Source organism: Lynx canadensis, chromosome B3 (genome assembly GCF_007474595.2).
Source record: "Lynx canadensis isolate LIC74 chromosome B3, mLynCan4.pri.v2, whole genome shotgun sequence".
NCBI classification, from domain to species: domain Eukaryota; kingdom Metazoa; phylum Chordata; class Mammalia; order Carnivora; family Felidae; genus Lynx; species Lynx canadensis.
The window spans coordinates 33,298,980-33,307,710 of NC_044308.2; the positions used below are offsets into that span (position 1 = coordinate 33,298,980).

General features: G+C 39.3%; 1 pseudogene; it reads left to right on the forward strand.

Annotated features, from left to right (window-relative positions):
* The first annotated feature begins 1,313 nt into the window (after nucleotides 1-1,313).
* Nucleotides 1,314-2,244, forward strand: LOC115515702 (annotated as a pseudogene).
* Nucleotides 2,245-8,731: the final 6,487 nt, after the last annotated feature.

Here is an 8,731-nt window from a genome sequence, read left to right on the forward strand (position 1 = left end):
GACATCAGAAGCAATGTGGTTCTACTAGGTACAAACTCAAAGGTGAGGGTTGAAGGGTGCAGATATCAGCAAGAGCTAGATCACAAAGAGTCCTTTAGGCCATGCTATGCAATTATATTGTGAAGTCTCAATTGCTGTAATACGCTAGTGCCACTGGAGTGATTATAGGAAAGACTTTTCCATTTGCAGCAAACTGGCTGTACAGCATGACTGTTAGATGCACACTCATGCCTAGGGAGCTAGACATAGGCATTGAATACACAGGCCTACCTTTCAGTCCCCATTCTAGCACTTACTTAAGTAGTTCCAATATTCATGGTTAGGTTACTTGGGGCAGTTTCCTTAACCTCACTGAACATCAGTTTCTTAATCTCTAAAACTGGGTTAATATTCATTCCTGCCTCATTAGAATTTTTGTGAGGATTAAATGAGATGATATGCATAAAGCTCTTAGCACAGTGCCTTCATACGTGCTCAGTAAATACTATTATTATTTATTTTTTTATAAAGCATTTTTTAAATGTTTTATTCATTTTTTGAGGGAGAGAGAGTGTGAGTAGGGGAAGGGCAGAGAGAGGAAGACAGAGGATCTGAAGCAGGCTCTGTGCTGACAAGCTGACAGGCTGACAGCAGCGAGCCCGATGTGGGGCTCCAACTCATGAACCACAAGATGATGACCTGAGCCAAAGTTGGACACTCAACCAACTGAGCCACCCAGGTGCCCCTGTTTTTTTTTTTTTAAGTTTATTTTATTTTTTAGTAATCTCTACACCCAATGTGGGGCTCAAACTCATGACCCCGAGATCAAGAGTCATTTTGTGAACAGTGTCTGATTGGCAAATGATGCAACCCTCCAGCTGTTGAAGGAACAGGTTGGGCAGTACTGGACAAAAGGTAGGATGTTCTTGGCCTGCTGGGAACTTGCTAGGGCCCGATGCATATGACAAAACATTATTCATGCATCACTGGTGACTGGGTATATTGCCACTTCCCCCACTTTAAAAAGCAATTAGGAAAAAATAAAGTAAATAAAATAAAATAAAAAGCAATTTGGGGTCCCCTGCCTATTTGGCAGCTACTGCCCCAGAGCCTGCAGGGTCCAGGAGGAGCATAGCTCAAGCCAGTGGATCTTGAATCTCCAACACCAACCCAACACAATGTGGAGTTGCTGCAGAAACCAGATTATGGGGGCTATTTAGGCTCCCAGTCCCTCCCTGCAGAAGCCTGGAGCTCTGCTCTTGCACTGATGCCCTTCACTGTGGAACTGGCGCAAGCTGGTTAAGGACTCAGTCTCTGAGAAAACAATTGGATTGATGTGAATGCAGTTTTGGAAAAACACGTGGACGATGTATACTGTAACATTCCACCACAGCAGCCAGTGAACCAGCGGAGGCACTGGCAGAGGCAGGCCCTGCTCCTGGGCCCCATGCTGACCTCGCAGAGGTCCTCCGGGGGGGAGTGAAAAGCCAGGCCCCCACCATGGGATACTGAGAAGAAGAAAAAGCTGCTGGGAAGCTGCTAGCAAAAGACATACTCTGGGAAAAAATGGCTTATGGAAATCATTAGTAAAGGAGACAAAATTTGGATGACAAAACATATCATAACATCCAGGAACTGAAAAATGATGCTGAAAACACAGAGAAATCTCCTTTTCATTTAACCCTAGAAATACTGGGGGGGGGGGCACCTGGGTGGCTAAGTCACGTAAGCATCCGATTTCGGCTCAGGTCATGATCTCAGTTTGTGAGTTCGAGTCCCTCGTCAGGCTCTGCACTGACAGCTCAGGGCCTGGAGTCTGCTTCAGATTCTGTGTGTGTCTCTCTCTGCCCCTCCCCTGCTTGTGTGCTTGCTCTCTCGCTCTCTCGCTCTCTCAAAATAAAATAAACATTTAAAAAAACACTAGAAATATTGGGTAATAAGGAACTCATACAGATCATGCCACAAGTCACAATGGTAAAGCACAAGGCATCGTCACATGCTTGAGAGCAACGCCCTATCATGGTAGCAGAAGAAGGGCGTTCCTTCCCCTGGATATGTGCATGTTTGACAAATACAATACATGGTATTTCACGAGAGGATTTTCTACAGAAGAATTAAGCAAAATGTGAGAGACGAAGTATATGCCATTGCTAGCCTGGCACACTGGTGCTTAAAGCATGCTAGGTCCTTCCACAAAAGTGTTCTTGTGAAAGCATCCCCTGCTTCTCTTCAAGTTGCTCTGGAGGACTATTAAAGAGAATTCGACAAGTGAATTTTTATATAGTCCACCCATCTTTACAGCACAAAAATGCATCATTTCCATTATCTGTGTATATTCAATCATGAAGAAAAAGAACTTAAAATAATTTCATGGCCTTGCAAAAAAAAAAAGCAGTTTGGTTAAAAGAAAATAGAGTAACATGTTTGTGACCTTACAGTAGGCCAAGAATTGTTTTTTTTTTTAATTTTTTTTCAACGTTTATTTATTTTTGGGACAGAGAGAGACAGAGCATGAATGGGGGAGGGGCAGAGAGAGAGGGAGACACAGAATGGGAAACAGGCTCCAGGCTCTGAGCCATCAGCCCAGAGCCTGATGCGGGGCTCGAACTCACGCACCGCAAGATCGTGACCTGGCTGAAGTCGGACGCTTAACCGACTGCGCCACCCAGGCGCCCCAAGAATTGTTTTTAAACAAGACTTCTGGGGCGCCTGGGTGTCTCAGTCGGTTAAGCATCCGACTTCAGCTCAGGTCATGATCTCACAGTCCATGAGATCGAGCCCCGCGTTGGACTCTGTGCTGACGGCTCAGAGCCTGGAGTCTGCTTCAGATTCTGTGTCTCCCTCTCTCTCTGCCCCTCCCCTGCTCATGCTCTGTCTCCCTCTGTCTCAAAAATACTAAAAACATTAAAAATTAAAAAAATAAACAGGACTTCTATTCACCGAAAGATACCACTGAGAGTGTAAAAGGCAATCCATAGAGTGGGGTAAGATATTTTCAATATGGTATCTAAAAAAAACTCATAGCAAGAATATAATGAAGAATTCTTACAAATAAATGAGAGAGGCAACCTAATAGAAAATGAGCAAAGTCCTTACTGATGTTTTGCCAGAATAAAAGCATATACATATATAACATAAAAAAGTGCTCAGATTCATTAGTCATGAGGGAAATGCAAATTCAGACTGTAATGCGATTATCACTACACATCCACCAGAATGACTCAAATGGAAAAGTGTTGGCAAGTATGTAGAACAACCGGAACCCTCATACACTTCTGTTGGGAGCGTAAATTGGTATGTTCACTGAAAAACTGCTTGGCGGTATCTGCTGGAGCCGAATAGATACATGTCCTTCTCATTTTAGGTAGGCATGCAACAGAAAAAAGTGTCCACATGTCCACCAAAAGATATGTATTACAATGCTCATAGCAGCACTTGTCATAATAGCCCCAAATTGGCAACTACCCAATTGCCCATCAAGAGAAGAAGGGAGGGGCGCCTGGGTGGCTCAGTCGGTTAAGCGTCCGACTTCAGCTCAGGTCATGATCTCACACTCTGTGAGTTCGAGCCCCATGTCGGGCTCTGTGCTGACAGCTCAGAGCCTGGAGCCCGCTTCAGATTCTGTGTCTCCCCCTCTCTCTGCCCCTCCCCTGCTCATGCTCTGTCTCTCTCTGTCTCAAGAATAAATAAAAACATTTAAAAATTTTTAAAAAGAGAGAAGAATGGAAAAATCATGGTACATTCATACAATGAAATACTATGTAGCAATATAAATAATCTACAAGCACAGAAGCAATATGGATGAATCTCATAAACACAATGTTGAGCAAAAGAAGCCAGATACAAAAGACTGAATATGTATGATTCCATTTATATGAAGTACAAAACAGGCAAAATCTGTGTTGTCAGCAGTCAGAAATACCCTTGGGAGGAAGATGACTGGGGACTAGGAGGGGACACTAAGGGGACTTTGGGGTGCTGGAAATGTTCTATTTCTTTTTTTTTTTTTTTTAAATTTTTTTTTCAACGTTTATTTATTTTTTGGGACAGAGAGAGACAGAGCATGAATGGGGGAGGGGCAGAGAGAGAGAGAGACACAGAATCGGAAACAGGCTCCAGGCTCTGAGCCATCAGCCCAGAGCCTGACGCGGGGCTCGAACTCACGGACCGCAAGATCATGACCTGGCTGAAGTCGGACGCTTAACCGACTGCGCCACCCAGGCGCCCCGGAAATGTTCTATTTCTTGATCTGGGTGTTGATTACCATTCTATATGTATACTATACTTTAATAAAAAGTTAAAATATAAAAGCAAGAATCTTAAAAATGTTATCATTTGTCTTAGTAATTTCACCTCTAGGAATCTATGAAATAAATATTAGTTTTATAGCTTGTTGATATAACCTCTTATCTGCTAGGAACAGTACTAGGTGCTTTACATATGTTAACCCACTTGTTTTTGTGAATCACATTTTTCCATTTCATCTTCTAATTTGTTACTGCTGACATATAAATAAGTTATTTTTGTCTATGTATTTTATAGGACCACTTGACTGAATTACTTTAATTCCAATAATTCCTTTGGATAATTCTCTTGGATTTTCTAAGTAAACATCATATCGACTCCAAATAATAATAATTCTGTCTCTTCCTTGACAAAACTTGCCTTATTGGATTGATTGGACCCTCCAAAACAATGTTTATGAAGTGTAGCAGGCATCCTTATTTTACTCTTGACTTTAATGGAACTGCCTGTATTCCTTTTTGTTTCATATGTATATTCATTTTTGTGTTAGTTTCATTCTATTTCTGTTTTGCCAAGATTTAACGTTTAGAATGGCCGTATCAAATACTTTCTTAACCTCTAGAACATGGTCTTTCTCCCTTAGTCTATTTACCATATATGTTGCCATAATACATTTCCTAATGTTTATCTAAGTTTGCATTACAGTAATTAAATGTTTGTATAAGATACATTATTCTTTTTTTGCAGATTTTATTTAAGTTCTAGTTAGTTAACATATAGTGCAATATTGGTTTCAGGAGTAGAATTTAGTGATTCGTCATTTACATATAACACTCAGTGCTCATCACAAACAAATCCCTCCTTAATACACATCAACCACTTAGCCCATCCCCCACTCACCTCCCTCATGAACCCTCAATTTGTTCTCTATAGTTAAGAGTCTCTCATGATTTGGTTCCCTCTATTTTTCCCTCTTCTCTATTGTTCAGTGTTTTGTTTCTTCAATTCCACATTGGGTGAAATCATATGGTATTTGTCTTTCTCTGACTTATTTTGCTTAGCATAATACACTGTAGCTCCAACCACCATCACTGCAAATGGCAAGATTTCATTCTTTTGATGGCTGAGTAGTGTTCCATTATGTATATATACCACATCTACTTTATCCATTCATCAGTTGATGGGACAGTTGGGCTCTTCCATAGTTTGGCTATTATTGAATAATGCTGCAATAAATGTTGGGGTGCATGTATGTACCCTTTCAAATCTGTATTTTGTATCCTTTGGGTAAATACCTAGTAGTGTAATTGCTGGGTTGTAAGATAGTTATATTTTAACTTTTTGAGGAACCTCCACACTATTTTCCAGAGTGGTTGCGCCAGTTTGTGTTCCCATGAACAGGGTAAGAGGGCTCCTCTTTCTCCTCACCACACCAACATTTGTTGTTTCCTGTGTTGTTAATTTTAGAGCCATTCTGACAGGTGTGAGGTGGTGGTTTTGATTTGTGTTCCCTCATGATGAGTGATACTGAGAATACTGAGAATCTTTTAATGTGTCTGTTAGCCATCTGGATGTCTTCTTTGGAAAAACATCTATTCATGTCTTCTGCCCATTTCTGAATTGGATATTTGTTTTTGGGTGTTGAGTTTGATAAGTTTTTTACAGATTTTGGATACTAACGATTTATCAGATATGTCATTTGCAAATATCTTCTCCCATTCCATAGGCTTCCTTTTAGTTTTGTTGGTTGTTTCCTTTGCTGTGCAGAAGCTTTTTATCTTGATGAGGTCCCAATAGTTCATGTTTGCTTCTGTTTCCCTTGCCTTCTGAGACAGTGTCTAGTAAGAAGTTGCTATGGCCAAGGTTAAAGTTGCCTGTGTTCTCTAGGATTTGTGGTTCCTATCTCACTTGAGGTCTTTCATCCATTTGAATTAATTTTTGCGTATGGTGTAAGAAAGTGGTCCAGTTTCATTATTTTGCATGTCACTGTACAGTTTTCCCAACACCATTTTTTCCATTGGATATTCTTTCCTGCTTTGTCAAAGATTACTTGACTGTGTGGTTGTGGGTCCATTTCTGGGTTTTCTGTTCTGTTCCATTGATCAATGTGTCTCTTTTTGTGCCAGTACCATACGTCTTGATTACTACAGCTTTGTAATATAGCTTGAAGTGCAGAATCATGATGCCTCCAGCTTTGCTTTTCTGTTTTAGGATTGTTTTGGCTATTTGGGGTCTTTTGTGGTTCCATACAAATTTGAGGATTGTTTGTTCTAGCTCTGTGAAAAATGCCAGTGGTATTTTGACAGGGATTACACTAAATGTGTAGATTGCTTTGGGTAGTATAGACATTTTAACATGTTTGTTCTTCCAATCCATGAGCATGGAAAGTTTTCCCATTTTTTTGTGTGGTCTTCAATTTCTTTCACAAGTGTTCTATAGTTTTCAGAGTACAGATCTTTTACCTCTTTGATTAGGTTTATTCCTAGGTATCTTATTGTTTTGGGTGCAATTGTAAATGGGATTGATTCCTTGATTTCTTTTTCTGCTGCTTCAATACTGGGGAATAAAAATGCAACAGATTTCTGTACATTGATTTTATGTCCTGTGACTTTGCTGAATTCATATATTAGTTCTAGCAACTAATGTTTTTCGTGGAGTCTTTCAGGTTTTCTACACAGAGTAGAAATGTCATGTCATCTGTGAACAGTGAATGTTTCACTTCTATGCTAACAAACAGGGGCAATCTGTAAGAATAGATTAATTCCTAGAAACATACAAACTACCAAAACTGAAACAGGAAGAAACAGAAAATTTGAACAGACCTATAAACAGCAAAGATACTGAATCAGTAATTAAAAAATCTCCCAGCAAACAAAAGCCCAGGGACAGATGGCTTCCCAGGGAAATTCTACCAGACATTTAAAAAAGAGTCAATACCTATTTTACTCAAACTGTTCCAAAAAATTGAAACAGAAGGAAAACTCCCAAATTCTTTCTACAAGGCCAGCATTACCTTGATTCCAAAACCAGACAAAGACCCACCAAAAGAAGAATTTATAGGCCAATATCCCCAATGAACATGGATGCAAACATTCTCAGATACTAGCAAATCGAGGTTAAACAGTACATTAAAAGAATTATTATCATGATGAGTGTGGGATTATTCCTGTGCTGCAGGTGGTTCAATATTTGCAAATCAGTCAACATAATACACCACATTAGTAAAAGAATAAGAACCACATGATCCTCTCAATAGATGGAGGAAAAAGCATATGACAAAATACAGCAACCCATTCTTGATAAAAACCCTTAACAAAGTAGGTACAGATGGAACATAACTCAAGATCATAAAATCCATATATGAAAGATCCACAGCTAATATCATCCTCAATGGGGAAAGACTGCGAGCTTTTCCCCTAGGTCAGGTAACAAGACAGGGATGTCCACTCTCACCATTACTATTTAACATAATACTAGAAGTCTTAGCCTCAACAATGAGACAACAAAAAGAAATAAAGACATCTGTTATTCTTCTGATATACTTCTAGGAGTATTTGTTTTTATAGTTGACCCAAGAATTTATTTAGAATTTAAAAATATAAACACGTTTAGATTTTTTTCCAGTTTTAATATATCATGGTCAAAGAACATGTCCTATAAATTCTACTTCTTCCTTCTCATCACAAGGAAAAAAAATGTAACTATGTATGCTGATGGATGTTAACTGGACTATTGTAATGACCATTTTGCAATAGTACAAATATCAAATCATTAAGTTGTGCACCTAAAACTATGTTATATGTCAATTACCTCAAAAATGAAAAAAAAAAAGTCCCACTTTTTGGAACTTAGTAATATTTGAGGTTTTTTTGAGTTTTCTCAATGTTCTATAGACATTTTAATTTTTTTTAAGTTTATTTATGCATTTTAGAGCGGGGAAGAGGCAGAGGGAGAGGGAGAGAGATAATCCAAAGCAGACTCTAGGCTGACAGCGCAGATCCCAATGTGGGGCTTGAACTGACGAACTGTGAGATCATGACCTGGGCTGACACTAGGAGTTGGACGTTTAACCACCCAGGCACCCCGGTCTTATTGATATTTAAATACAATGTATAAAGGTGTGTGTGTGTGTGTGTGTGTGTGTGATATCTTCTTCATTGATTTATCTGTCAACAACACTTAGGTTGCTTCCCTATTTCTGGCTATTGTAAATAATGCTGTGATAAATATAGGGTGCACATATATTCTCAAATTATGCTTTCGTTTTCTTTGAGTAAATACCCAGTAATGGAATATTGGATCACATAGTATTTCTATTTAAAAATTTTTGAGGAAGCTTTATCTGTTTTCCACAGTGGCGTACCGATTTATATTCCCACTAACAGAGCACAAGGGTTCCCTTTTTTCCACATCCTTGCAAACACTTGTTATTTATCTTTTTTTATTTTAGCCATTTGACAGGTGTAAGGTGATATCTCATTGTGGTTTTGATTTTGCATTTCCCTGA